Raw genomic sequence first — 14,806 nt, 5'->3', positions numbered from 1 at the left:
AAACTATGGTCAACCATAATATATATTGAATATGTTCTGTTATGCAATGGAATGAAATGAAATGGATGGTTGCTATTAGTTCCCAAGTATGATTTTTTTTCTTTTCAAATTGTGTATACAAAATCGAGTTATTAGGGCTTGATTTCGTCTCTTTTATGGATATCCATGTAATATGATTTGTTAGTTACCAACTGTTTATTTACACAACTTGAAGATCAAAACTTGGGTGTTGGTTCGTGGTTGTAGTTACTTTAATGTCATTTTCTTATCTTACCGTAATTGTATTTCTGACTTTCATATTTATTGTATTTTTTGTGATTGAGATGTTGTAGGTGATTAAATAGCATACACAGTTGCTGCACAAGGCAAGTCATATATGATTACCCTTATTCCACGGTAGGTACTTTGTCTCTATAAATAAGGTTACATGGTTTCAAAAGTTGTTGTACTCACTGTGTACAGGAGGTTATGAAGTTTGTGGAGATTGTAATGATAGTCAAGTAAATAAATGGTATAAAGTTCAAGAAATTGAAGAAACGTGTGTCAATTATGAAGGCCATAGTTATCTGAAGACCATATGAGGATTAGTTTGACATCTAAAAGTCAAGCTGTAGTTTGGAATCATAGCACAAAATCAGAATTGTCTATTCAAATGTTTTAAAGGAGACAATTATGGAGTTACACAAAAAATGAAGACTTGAGAATATTTGATAGGGATATGTCCCTAATTCTTTGTGGTAGAAACTTTTGGGAATTATAAATCAAGATTCAGTTTTTGGTTGTATACATTTAGTTGTACTGTTGTTGATCATTTTATATGTTGGTGTTGGACAAAACTGAACTATAGAATGCAAGTTTCTTAGTATTTTTTTTTGTTCATCTTGATTGTGGTCTTAATTTATTTGGTGCAGAAACATGTATGTTAATGTTTTGTTTATTAACATTGTTTTGTTCATGAATTTAGGATAATAGCTAATGAGATGAGTGGCCATATAGCTGAAACAAGTAGTGGAGTAGTATCAAATCAAAAGTATTTGCGTATAAATAAATATACAATAAACAAATATAATTTCAATTAATCTTATATATAATAATTTTTTCTTTATACAGTATACGTTATAACTGTGTGCCGTTATACCTGTGTCATAATCTTATTAATTATTTTTTTCATTATCCCGTGTATTCACGGGTCATGAAATAGTAAAGACTAAAACCTCAAGAAGATGCCACCTTTGACTGCCCCGTACTTGTAAACTCGCTGAAAAAATTTACATCGTCCGTGTTATCAACATAATACTGGAATGATTCCGGAATACGAGGCATATCAACTTCCAAAACTCCTTCAAGTATAAGCTGGACTTGACTCATACTCGGCCTACTGTCTTCCTCATCTTGAATACACCAATACGCAACTTTTAATACTTTCATGACTTCTTCAACACAAGCTTCCCTATTTAGCCTACTATCAACTAGGCCAAGTATATCACCTCCCCCCATAACAACATCCGCAGCCAAACTTGTAGTGACCCGAACTTTTCCATGTTTATATATATTAATTGAGATTGATATTTACATGATTAAATGTTTCCAACATGTTAAGCAATCAAACTTGTTAAGACTTGATTAATTGAAATATGTTTCATATAGACAATTGACCACCCAAGTTGACCGGTGATTCACGAACGTTAAAACTTGTAAAAACTATATGATAACATATATATATGGATATATATATAGTTAACATGATACTATGATAAGTAAACATATCATTAAGTATATTAACAATGAACTACATATGTAAAAACAAGACTACTAACTTAATGATTTTTAAACGAGACATATATGTAACGATTATCGTTGTAAAGACATTTAATGTATATATATATCATATTAAGAGATATTCATACATGATAATATCATGATAATATAATAATTTAAAATCTCATTTGATATTATAAACCTTGGGTTAACAACATTTAACAAGATCGTTAACCTAAAGGTTTCAAAACAACAATTACATGTAACGACTAACGATGACTTAACGATTCAGTTAAAATGTATATACAAGTAGTGTTTTAATATGTATTTATACACTTTTGAAAGACTTCAATACACTTATCAAAATACTTCTACTTAACAAAAATGCTTACAATTACATCCTCGTTCAGTTTCATCAACAATTCTACTCGTATGCACCCGTATTCGTACTCGTACAATACACAGCTTTTAGATGTATGTACTATTGGTATATACACTCCAATGATCAACTCTTAGCAGCCCATGTGAGTCACCTAACACATGTGGAAACCATCATTTGGCAACTAGCATGAAATATCTCATAAAATTACAAAAATATGAGTAATCATTCATGACTTATTTACATGAAAACAAAATTACATATCCTTTATATCTAATCCATACACCAACGACCAAAAACACCTACAAACACTTTCATTCTTCAATTTTCTTCATCTAATTAATCTCTCTCAAGTTCTATCTTCAAGTTCTAAGTGTTCTTCATAAATTCTACAAGTTCTAGTTACATAAAATCAAGAATACTTTCAAGTTTGCTAGCTCACTTCCAATCTTGTAAGGTGATCATCCAACCTCAAGAAATCTTTATTTCTTACAGTAGGTTATCATTCTAATACAAGGTAATAATCATATTCAAACTTTGGTTCAATTTCTATAACTATAACAATCTTATTTCAAGTGATGATCTTACTTGAACTTGTTTTCGTGTCATGATTCTGCTTCAAGAACTTCGAGCCATCCAAGGATCCGTTGAAGCTAGATCCATTTTTCTCTTTTCCAGTAGGTTTATCCAAGGAACTTAAGGTAGTAATGATGTTCATAACATCATTCGATTCATACATATAATGCTATCTTATTCGAAGGTTTAAACTTGTAATCACTAGAACATAGTTTAGTTAATTCTAAACTTGTTCGCAAACAAAAGTTAATCCTTATAACTTGACTTTTAAAATCAACTAAATACATGTTCTATATCTATATGATATGCTAACTTAATGATTTAAAACCTGGAAACACGAAAAATACCGTAAAACCGGATTTACGCCGTCGTAGTAACACCGCGGGCTGTTTTGGGTTAGTTAATTAAAAACTATGATAAACTTTGATTTAAAAGTTGTTATTCTGAGAAAATGATTTTTATTATGAACATGAAACTATATCCAAAAATTATGGTTAAACACAAAGTGGAAGTATGTTTTCTAAAATGGTCATCTAGACGTCGTTCTTTCGACTGAAATGACTACCTTTACAAAAATGACTTGTAACTTATTTTTCTGACTATAAACCTATACTTTTTCTGTTTAGATTCATAAAATAGAGTTCAATATGAAACCATAGCAATTTGATTCACTCAAAACGGATTTAAAATGAAGAAGTTATGGGTAAAACAAGATTGGATAATTTTTCTCATTTTAGCTACGTGAAAATTGGTAACAAATCTATTCCAACCATAACTTAATCAACTTGTATTATATATTATGTAATCTTGAGATACCATAGACACGTATACAATATTTTGACCTATCATGTCGACACATCTATATATATTTCGGAACAACCATAGACACTCTATATGTGAATGTTGGAGTTAGCTATACAGGGTTGAGGTTGATTCCAAAATATATATAGTTTGAGTTATGATCAATACTGAGATACGTATACACTGGGTCGTGGATTGATTCAAGATAATATTTATCGATTTATTTCTGTACATCTAACTGTGGACAACTAGTTGTAGGTTACTAACGAGGACAGCTGACTTAATAAACTTAAAACATCAAAATATATTAAAAGTGTTGTAAATATATTTTGAACATACTTTGATATATATGTATATATTGTTATAGGTTCGTGAATCAACCAGTGGCCAAGTCTTACTTCCCGACGAAGTAAAAATCTGTGAAAGTGAGTTATAGTCCCACTTTTAAAATCTAATATTTTTGGGATGAGAATACATGCAGGTTTTATAAATGATTTACAAAATAGACACAAGTACGTGAAACTACATTCTATGGTTGAATTATCGAAATCGAATATGCCCCTTTTATAAAGTCTGGTAATCTAAGAATTAGGGAACATACACCCTAATTGACGCGAATCCTAAAGATAGATCTATTGGGCCTAACAAACCCCATCCAAAGTACCGGATGCTTTAGTACTTCAAAATTTATATCATATCCGAAGGGTGTCCCGGAATGATGGGGATATTCTTATATATGCATCTTGTTAATGTCGGTTACCAGGTGTTCACCATATGAATGATTTTTATCTCTATGTATGGGATGTGTATTGAAATATGAAATCTTGTGGTCTATTGTTACGATTTGATATATATAGGTTAAACCTATAACTCACCAACATTTTTGTTGACGTTTAAAGCATGTTTATTCTCAGGTGAATACTAAGAGCTTCCGCTGTTGCATACTAAAATAAGGACAAGATTTGGAGTCCATGTTTGTATGATATTGTGTAAAAACTGCATTCAAGAAACTGATTTCGATGTAACATATTTGTATTGTAAACCATTATGTAATGGTCGTGTGTAAACAGGATATTTTAGATTATCATTATTTGATAATCAACATAAAGCTTTTTAAACCTTTATTTATGAAATAAAGGTTATGGTTTGTTTTAAAATGAATGCAGTCTTTGAAAAACGTCTCATATAGAGGTCAAAACCTCGCAACGAAATCAATTAATATGGAACATTTTTAATCAATAAGAACGGGACATTTCAGTTGGTATCCGAGCGTTGGTCTTAGAGAACCAGAATTTTGCATTAGTGTGTCTTATCGAGTTTGTTAGGATGCATTAGTGAGTCTGGACTTCGACCGTGTTTACTTGAAAAATGACTGCTTAACAAATTTTGTTGGAAACTATATATTTTTAACATGTGAATATTATGTGATATATTAATCTCTTAACGCGTTTGATATTATGTGATAGATGTCTACCTCTAGAACAAGTCCCATTGACTCACCTAATAATAATGAAGAGTCAAATGTAAATTGGAATGATTCGTGGACTGATTCACAAGTTCCCGAAGAGGAACCGGAAGAAGAGTCGGAACCGGAAGAAGAATCGGAACCGGAAGAAGAATCGGAACCGGATGAAGAAATAGAACCGGTGGGGGAAATAATAAAACGGTTAAGTAAAAGAAAATCCTCAACCAACCGACCAAGGTTAATTATGGTCAATGGTGTTTCCGCCAAGGAAGCAAAATATTGGGAGGATTACCAATTCTCCGATGAATCGGATTCCGACGAGAATTTCGATGATGTTATAGAAATTACCCCAACTGAATTTAAAAAGGCAAAAGAAAATAATAAGGGAAAGGGCATAAAAATAGAGAAATCTAATTCCAACCCCGATGAACTTTATATGTATCGTCAACCCCCGAAGTCCTTAAGTTGTAACAATGACCCGGGAACCTCTAAACCACCAGGTTTTTCTAAACCGTTGTGGAAAACGACAGTTAGTATTAGGGGAACATCATATATCCCTAGAAACTTGGCAAAACGAACCAAAAACGAAGAAGAAGAAACGAGCGAGTCGGAATAAGATAGTTGTATTTGTGTGGTGTAATATATGTAATATAGTGTTCTTATGCTTTATGATATATGTAAAAATTGCTTGTATTAATAAGTATTTTTTTATGAATCTAACTCTTGTCTATTTTACAGTTTAAAAACACAAAATGGATAGACAACCCAATATTTTAAGAGACCTACCCGGAGACATGATTGATGAAATCTTGTCTAGAGTCGGCCAGAATTCCTCGGCACAACTATTTAAGGCGAGATCAGTTTGTAAGACATTCGAAGAACGTTCCAAGAATGTCTTGGTTTATAAGAGACTTTCGTTTGAAAGATGGGGGATATCACATTGAGAAACCCATAAGTTACGATGTGTTTACTTTGACGCATATATTGCGGGGAACCCAAATGCTATTTTACGCAACGGGTTAAGAAATTATTTTGACTCAATATATCCGAATATTGGACTTCGTGATTTAGAAAAAGCGGCTAACATGCAACATAAAGAAGCATGTTATGCTTACGGATTAGTAATGTTCGCTTCTCACCAAAGTGAGAACAAGAACATCGGGCTACAACTATTAAACAAAACGTTTCCACAAGTGACGGAGTCGGTAATTGGGGTAAGAAATGAGGTTTTTAGATTGTTACGGGACTGTTGGACATTACGTAACCCTCGTCCCTTTGACGATGTTACAACACGCTGTCTTATCAACGGCCATAACGGTTATGTTCCACAAGACCAAGGATGGGAAGTAATCCTAGTAAAACCAGAATGCATGACTTGTTTCTGGACGTATGAATTACGTGTCTTTATTGCCTTTGCTGAACGACTTGTGTACTAGCTAGAATTATCTTCACAACCATCTTGTATCAAATTTATTGTGTGCTATATTTCATGCTATATGTAAAATAAGCGGTATTGTAAGTTTGTAAAATATTGTGTAAAAGTTTGAACGCGAAATATTATTATAATCAGTTTTTCATATAGAATTGTAGTAGTTGAATTGTATATTAGCTACTAAGTATGAACTTAACGGGTAGGTACTACCCGAATTTAAACTTATAAAATGCTAATATGAAGAAAAAGCTTTTATAAATGAGTTCATATTATGCTACGAAATACTATTAACTACTCTTAATATTCTGTATGATTAACTTGTTCCACTTGACTATTTTGAAGGAAATGGCACCGACTACTCGACACACCGTGAATATGAATGAAGAGGAATTCCGTACTTTTCTAGCTTCAAACATAGCCGCAGTACAGGCTGCGCTACATACCAACAATAACCTTGGATCTAGTAGTACAGGAAATCGTGTAGGATGCACCTACAAAGAATTCACTGCCTGCAAACCTTTGGAATTTAATGGAACCGAAGGACCGATAGGATTGAAACGGTGGACCGAGAAGGTCGAATCGGTGTTTGCCATAAGTAAGTGTACTGAAGAGGATAAAGTGAAGTACGCTACGCATACCTTCACAGGTTCTGCGTTAACATGGTGGAATACCTATCTAGAGCAAGTGGGACAAGATGATGCTTACGCACTACCGTGGTCAGCATTCAAGCACTTGATGAACGAGAAGTACCGTCCCAAAACCGAGGTCAATAAGCTCAAGACAGAACTTAGAGGGTTACGAATCCAAGGATTTGATATTACCACGTACGAAAGACGATTCACAGAATTGTGCCTATTGTGTCCGGGAGCATTCGAAGATGAGGAAGAGAAGATCGATGCGTTTGTGAAAGGATTACCGGAAAGAATCCAAGAAGATATAAGTTGTAGCGACCCCGACAAATCGTCAACTGACGGCGTCGTCTACGTATGGTCCCATTACATGGTTATAAGTATTTATAACAAAGTTTGACCGAAAAATATGTCGCATACATTTCATAAAGGATGTTTCAATGTTTACAAAAGTAATTCTCAAGACAAGTACATAACAAAAGTTATTGTTCATATGAAACACGTGCGACATAGTTTAAAATAGCCAAAAAGACGCTCCACGTATGCAAGTATACTCGACATCCAATGCAAGTATCAAAAAGTATGTGCGGAAGCATGTATCACCTAAGTTCAAGAACCTGAGAAAAACATAGAGAATCTGTCAACAAAAACGTTGGTGAAATCATAGGTTTAAATAAGTAAGTGAGTAATAGTAAGTTGAACCACAAGATTTGCAACATCGATAAAGTCATAGTACATTCTAAAAGTTAATATTCACGAGCACACAATTATCAAAGCTTAACATTCCGTCCGTTGAACCCCGTAATAATAGTGTTAGAACATACACTGTTTCCCGAAAATATATTTCACCCGTAGACGGTAGCGAACCGTCCGAAGTGAGGGTTTGTCAAACCCATATGGCCATATAACATAAGTTCTCGCTTACACCATCTGATGTAACTAATGATAATTGAATTGAGGATTTGTGTTCAAACTCGTATGTAGAATGTTTGTTTTCCCTGTACTTGTGTTCACGTAGTTTAAAAGAACGTTTATGTTTTCTCATCCCAAAAGTAAGTTCAAAAAGAGTAAAAGTGGGACTATGATCTCACCTTTGATTGCAAGAGTGAAATAGTACTTCAACAAGTAAACGTGCAAAGAACAATGCTAGTCTCGACCTAAACAATTAGGTTGTATCAATAACGATAGTCACGAAGGGTCAAAGATGTTCAATTAGTCCTATGGCTCGTTACGACTCGATTATGTAGCATGTGAAATCAAATTGTCAAGTTCCATGCAAGGTACAAGTATATAAACAAGTTAGGAGGGTTGCATAATCATTTGGTTAAGTTTGACAAAAAGTCAAACTTTGGTCGGTCAAAGTCAACAAAAAGTCAACACGTTCGGGTCGGGTCCCGAACTATTTTTCTGAGGTTTTTAATCATGTATGAGCATGTTAGGACAAGTTACATGTGAATCGGAGGTCGGTAGCTAGTCAAACATTTCACGTTAAAAGGGACATGGAGGTCAGAATCTGTCCAGGCCATTTGGCGCGCCGCGCGGGGTAGGGTGCGCGCCGCGCGACCTGTAGTTCAGCTATTTTTCTGTCTTTCAAACTATGCACGAGCCAAAACCAATTCTAACATAACTCTTGACCCGCAAACACTTATAACGCCTATCATACATCGTTGGAAAGGTATTTTGACGAGGAATGCAACTAAACACATATCATCAATCAAACTTCCACTTATAACAACCAAAAACCACAATTAATGTTCCCCATTCAATGCATACAAGTCATAAATGCAATTTAATGATTTGGCAACCAAATTACACGAACGATATGCCGTAGCGAAGGTAATTAAGCATACAACACAACCTAACACTTACAATCGACATTTTCAAGCATTTAAAGCATCAAAAATCCATTCCTAGTTCATGAAACCCTAACCAAAAATCACCAAATTTCATAATCAAGTTTAAGAGGTTTCTTTGATAAATCTTTACATCCAAATGAAGCTAGTAACACTAGGAACAAGATTAAAACATGAACTCTTAACATCAAACAACATATAACCACTTAAAATTCAAGATTAAGCATGTGAACTTTCAATGTGAACTAGTTACATTAAAATAGCAAGAACAAGCATACAAAACACATAATCAAACTAGACTTGAGCCATAGACACTAATTAACAACCTTTTAATTCAAAAATCTCAAGAACACATAAAATTAGTGATTTTTGGAAAGTTACCCAAATTTGATGAGGTCGGTATGGAATCGAAGAGGAGATCACGAGGAGTTCAAATATGTAATTTGTTTGGCAAGATGACCGCTAGCTCGATTTTGGATGATGAATCTTTGTATGGAAGTTGAGAGAAAAGTTGAAGTAGTAAGAGTGAAAGAGATGAGATTGAATGGATGAGGATGAGGGTTGACTCTTTGACCTAGTCAAAAGTTTCAACCCTTGGCAAGTTTGGTCCCTTAACTTTGAATCGGGTGCGTTAAATTACCTACACAAGATATTTTGAAACGCGTATTAACGGGAGATGTTATAAACATATAACGGAGTTTGAAATAGTATAAAGGAAAAATAAACGGAAAAAGGCGGGATGTTACATTACCTACACCTTAAAAGAAATTTCGTCCCGAAATTTAAGCAGGCGTAGTAATCGTTGTTTCCTCCTCGGAATCCGACGATTCCGGAACCGGGAATAGATGAGGGTGTTTCTTTCGCATTTGATCTTCTCTTTCCCAAGTAAACTCGAGTCCCCTTTTGGCGTTCCAACGAACCTTAACAATCGGGATCCGGCTTTGTTTTAATTCCTTCTCGACGTAGTCCACAATTTCAACCGGTTCCTCCACAAAGTGGAGTTTGTCATTAATAGTGAGTTCCTCGAGAGGGACGACGATATCGGGCTCGGCAAGACATTTCTTCAAGTTAGATACATGAAAGGTAGGATGGACGGAGGTTAGTTGAGGCGGAAGATCCAAACGATACGCAACGGTCCCAACACGCTCTAAGATTTCGAAAGGACCAACATACCGTGGATTTAGTTTCCCACGTTTCCCAAAACGGATGACGCCTTTCCAAGATGCGACTTTTAACATGACGCGGTCACCGACTTGAAATTCGAGGTCCTTGCGTCTTTTGTCGGTATAGCATTTTTGACGACTCCGGGCCGTCCGAAGCCTATCTCGGATTTGAAGGATCTTTTCGGTTGTTTCGTGAATGAGTTCGGGCCCGGAAATTTGCACGTCACCCACTTCGGCCCAACAAAGAGGAGAGCGACATTTTCGACCATATAACGCTTCAAAAGGTGCGGCCTTAATACTCGCGTGATAACTATTGTTGTAAGAGAATTCGGCGAGAGGTAAGTGCTTGTCCCAAGCTTTTCCAAAATCAACAACGCAGGCTCGTAACATATCCTCTAAGGTTTGTATTGTACGTTCACTTTGCCCATCGGTTTGGGGATGATATGCGGTGCTCATGTCCAAACGCGTTCCCAACGCTTCTTGTAACGTACGCCAAAATCTAGAAACGAAACGACCATCTCGGTCGGAGATAATCGATAAAGGTACACCGTGACGGGCTACGATCTCCTTGATGTAAAGTTGTGCAAGTTTCTCCATTTTGTCGGTTTCTTTCATGGCGAGAAAGTGCGCGGATTTGGTGAGGCGATCGACAATGACCCAAATAGTATCATAACCGCCCGACGTTTTCGGTAATTTGGTGATAAAATCCATCGTGATCCTTTCCCACTTCCATTGCGGGATCTCGGGTTGTTGAAGTAACCCAGATGGTCTTTGGTGTTCGGCTTTGACTTTAGCGCAAGTCAAACATTTGGCAACGTATCTAGCAACTTCCTTTCTGATGTTCGGCCACCAATATTGTTCTTTAAGGTCATGGTACATCTTATTGGCGCCGGGATGAATCGAGTATCGTGATTTGTGGGCTTCGTCTAGGATGAGGTTTCGTAAATCGCCGTATCTAGGCACCCAAATTCTTCCGGCGTAATATCGAAGTCCGTTCTTCTTAACTTTGAATCGAGAGACGAGAATGTTTAAAAGTTCACGCCCGATGTGGTTGTCTTTAAGAGCCTCCTCTTGAGCTACCCGAATTTGGTTATTAAGGTTGGAGTGGATGGTGATGTTTAATGCTCGGACGCGAAGAGGTACCGTTCTTTCCTTTCGACTTAAGGCATCGGCCACTACATTTGCCTTCCCGGGGTGGTAACGAAGCTCGCAATTATAATCGTTCAAGGTTTCAATCCACCTTCGTTGTCTCATGTTTAGTTGCTTTTGATCGAAGATGTGTTGGAGACTTTTGTGATCGGTAAAGATAGTACTTTTGGTACCAAGAAGATGATGTCTCCATAACTTAAGTGCAAAGATGACGGCACCGAGTTCAAGATCATGTGTCGTGTAGTTTCGTTCGTGGACTTTGAGTTGTCGAGAGGTATAAGCAATGACTTTCTTTCGTTGCATTAATACGCATCCATAACCGTTTTTCGAGGCATCACAATATACAACAAAATCATCATTGCCTTCGGGAAGTGACAAGATAGGAGCGGTGGTTAGCTTAGTTTTCAAGATTTGAAAAGCGGTTTCTTGTTCGGATGACCAAATGAACTTTCGGTCCTTGTGAGTTAACGCGGTTAAAGGGCGAGCGATTAAGGAAAAGTCCTTGATGAATTTACGATAGTATCCGGCGAGACCCAATAATTGACGAATTTGAGTAGGAGTAGTAGGAGTCTCCCATTTACTAATGGCTTCGATTTTCGCGGGATCGACTTTAATGCCTTGATCACTTACAACATGACCGAGGAATTGAACTTCCTTCAACCAAAATTCACACTTGGAGAACTTGGCATAGAGTTGTTCTTTTCTCAAGAGTTCAAGCACGAGTCGGAGATGTTCTTTGTGTTCCTCTTCGCTTTTAGAATAGACCAAAATATCATCGATGAACACGATAACGAATTTGTCGAGGTAAGGTTTGCACACGCGGTTCATGAGATCCATGAACACCGCCGGTGCGTTAGTGAGACCGAAAGGCATGACAAGGAATTCATAACTACCATAACGAGTCCGGAAAGCGGTTTTGGAGATATCTTCCCCCTTAACCCTTAGTTGATGATAACCCGAACGGAGATCGATTTTTGAATATACACGAGAACCTTGTAGTTGATCAAAGAGATCATCGATGCGAGGAAGGGGATATCGGTTCTTAACCGTCAATTTGTTTAGTTCACGATAATCAATGCACATTCGTAGGGATCCGTCTTTCTTCTTGACGAACAAAATCGGAGCGCCCCATGGTGAATGGCTAGGTTGAATGAAACCACGGTCAAGTAACTCTTGGATTTGACTTTGTAATTCTTGTAATTCGGATGGAGCGAGTCTATACGGTGCACGCGCTACGGGTGCGGCTCCTGGAATAAGATCGATTTGAAATTCAACCGGTCGATGAGGTGGAAGACCCGGTAATTCGTCGGGAAATACATCGGAAAAGTCACTAACAATTGGCACATCTTCGATGCGCTTTTCGTCGGCCTCGACTTTCTTAACGTGAGCAAGAATCGCGAAACAACCCTTGCGAAGTAGCTTTCGAACTTTAAGGCACGAAACGAGATTGAGTCCGGTGCAATTTTTGTCGCCATAGACAATCAATGGTTCACCATTCTCGATAGGAATTCGGATTGCGTGAAGATCGCAAAGAATGTGAGATTTATTTTTGACCATCCAATTCATACCGATTATTACATCAAAACTCCCTAATTCCATGGGTATCAAGTCAATTTCAAATTCCTTACCCAAAATGTTCAAAGTACACCCCCGGTAATATGTGTCGGCACTTAAGAGTTTTCCGTCGGCCACTTCGATGGAATAAGTAGTATCTAAAGGGTGTGGTGGAGTGCAAAGGGTAGGAGCCAAAGTCTTAGACACAAAACATTTATCGGCACCCGAATCGAATAAGCAAGTAACATAAGAGTTGTTGAGAAGAAACGTACCCGTGACTAGTTCATTGTCATCTCGGGCTTCCTCGGTGTTGATGTTAAAGGCTCGGCCTCGGTTGTTGGGGTTGGCTTTCTTCTTCGGGCATTCGTTCTTATAATGGCCCGTTTGGCCACATTCATAACAAGTGACCGTCCTTGGAGGATTGGGCCCCTTTCGAGCAACGGGGGCGGCGCTTGTGCAATTGTTGGCCCTATGACCAACACCTTGGCAACGGTGACAAACTAGCTTGTTACATTCGCCGTGATGATGCTTATGGCATTTGTTGCAAAAAGGTAAGTTTCCGACATAACCCTTCTTGCCGTCGTTGTTGAAAGGCTTTTTGGTGAAGGTGTTGTTGTTGTAGTTGGTTGATGGAGTGGCTTCCCATTTCCTTTTGTTGCCACCCGACTTGTCCTCGGCCTTAGGAGCCGGCACTACGATTTCGTCAACCGTTTCGATTAATTGACGGGCCATGTTCATAGCGGCTTGATGAGTAGCGGGTTTGGATGACATCACCCCTTGTTTGATGCTTTTTGGAAGACCGAGCATGTAGAGCTCAATCCTTTGAGATTAGGGGTTAACAAGATTAGGACACATCAAGGATAGTTCGGCGAAGCGTTGATTATAAGCCTTAAGATCGTTTCCGACCGCTTTCAAAGCTCTTAGTTCTTCCTCAAGCTTTCGGGTTTCTTCGCGCGGAAAATATTCAACAATCATCTTTTCCCTTAGATCGGCCCAAAAGAGGGCATGAGCTTCATCGGTACCCACCGATTGAACATAGGTGTTCCACCATGTTAGAGCAATCCCGGAGAAAGTGTGGGTGGAGTATTTGACCTTGTCTTGATCCCGACAACCGCTTATGCTAAAGACGGCCTCGGTTTGTTCAAACCAACGAGTAAGCACAACCGGTCCCCCGGTTCCATCATAAGTGTGGGGTTTGCACCCCATGAAAGCTTTGTAGGAGCACCCTTCAGCGACCCCGACAAATCGTCAACTGACGGCGTCGTCTACGTATGGTCCCATTACATGGTTATAAGTATTTATAACAAAGTTTGACCGAAAAATATGTCGCATACATTTCATAAAGGATGTTTCAATGTTTACAAAAGTAATTCCCAAGACAAGTACATAACAAAAGTTATTGTTATTGTTATTGTTGTTGTTGGACGAGTGACCGGCCATGGCCGCATCCACGGCGGTGGCTATCATGCGTTGCAAAGCTTGTTCGGGAGTTTCATTGCGTCGTACACGGCGAGGAGGCATTGTTCCTTCAAAACAAAAGAATACCGTTGGTTAGTATTCTAAATAATACTAACCGCGATATGAAATAAAGATAAAGAGAAAATTATCCTTGACTCGCCTTAAATTCTTTATGGCATAATGTCGGTATGTTCATATGAGTCACCGTAATATAATTTCCGGGAATTATATTACCCTAATTCATATGTGCATTCGAAATTACATCATATAGTCAAGGTGGCGTGTCAATTAAATTATACAACGCAAGATTTAGATAGAATAAGAGTAGATATGAGTAGAAGAGTTAGAGTATAAATGCACAATTTGCCAAGTAATTCCTATGTCAAGTCTATATGCCGGTTGTAGTCTAGACTCACCAATGTACCCTATGACTCGGGGTCGACACCAATGAACTCTAAATCCCTACAACCAAGGCTCTGATACCACTTGTAGAGACCCCGACAAATCGTCAACTGACGGCGTCGTCTACGTATGGTCCCATTACATGGTTATAAGTATTTATAACAAAGTTTGACCGAAAAATATGTCG

At 37.6% G+C, this 14,806-nt stretch overlaps 1 pseudogene; it reads right to left on the bottom strand.

Annotated features, from left to right (window-relative positions):
* Nucleotides 1–1,087: 1,087 nt before the first annotated feature.
* LOC139847461 (G-type lectin S-receptor-like serine/threonine-protein kinase At2g19130) overlaps nucleotides 1,088–14,806 on the bottom strand; it is a 28,910-nt pseudogene continuing 15,191 nt past the window's right edge.

The sequence above is a fragment of the Rutidosis leptorrhynchoides genome, chromosome 5 (genome assembly GCF_046630445.1).
Source record: "Rutidosis leptorrhynchoides isolate AG116_Rl617_1_P2 chromosome 5, CSIRO_AGI_Rlap_v1, whole genome shotgun sequence".
Taxonomy (NCBI): domain Eukaryota; kingdom Viridiplantae; phylum Streptophyta; class Magnoliopsida; order Asterales; family Asteraceae; genus Rutidosis; species Rutidosis leptorrhynchoides.
This window is presented reverse-complemented; position numbering and strand designations above follow the sequence as displayed.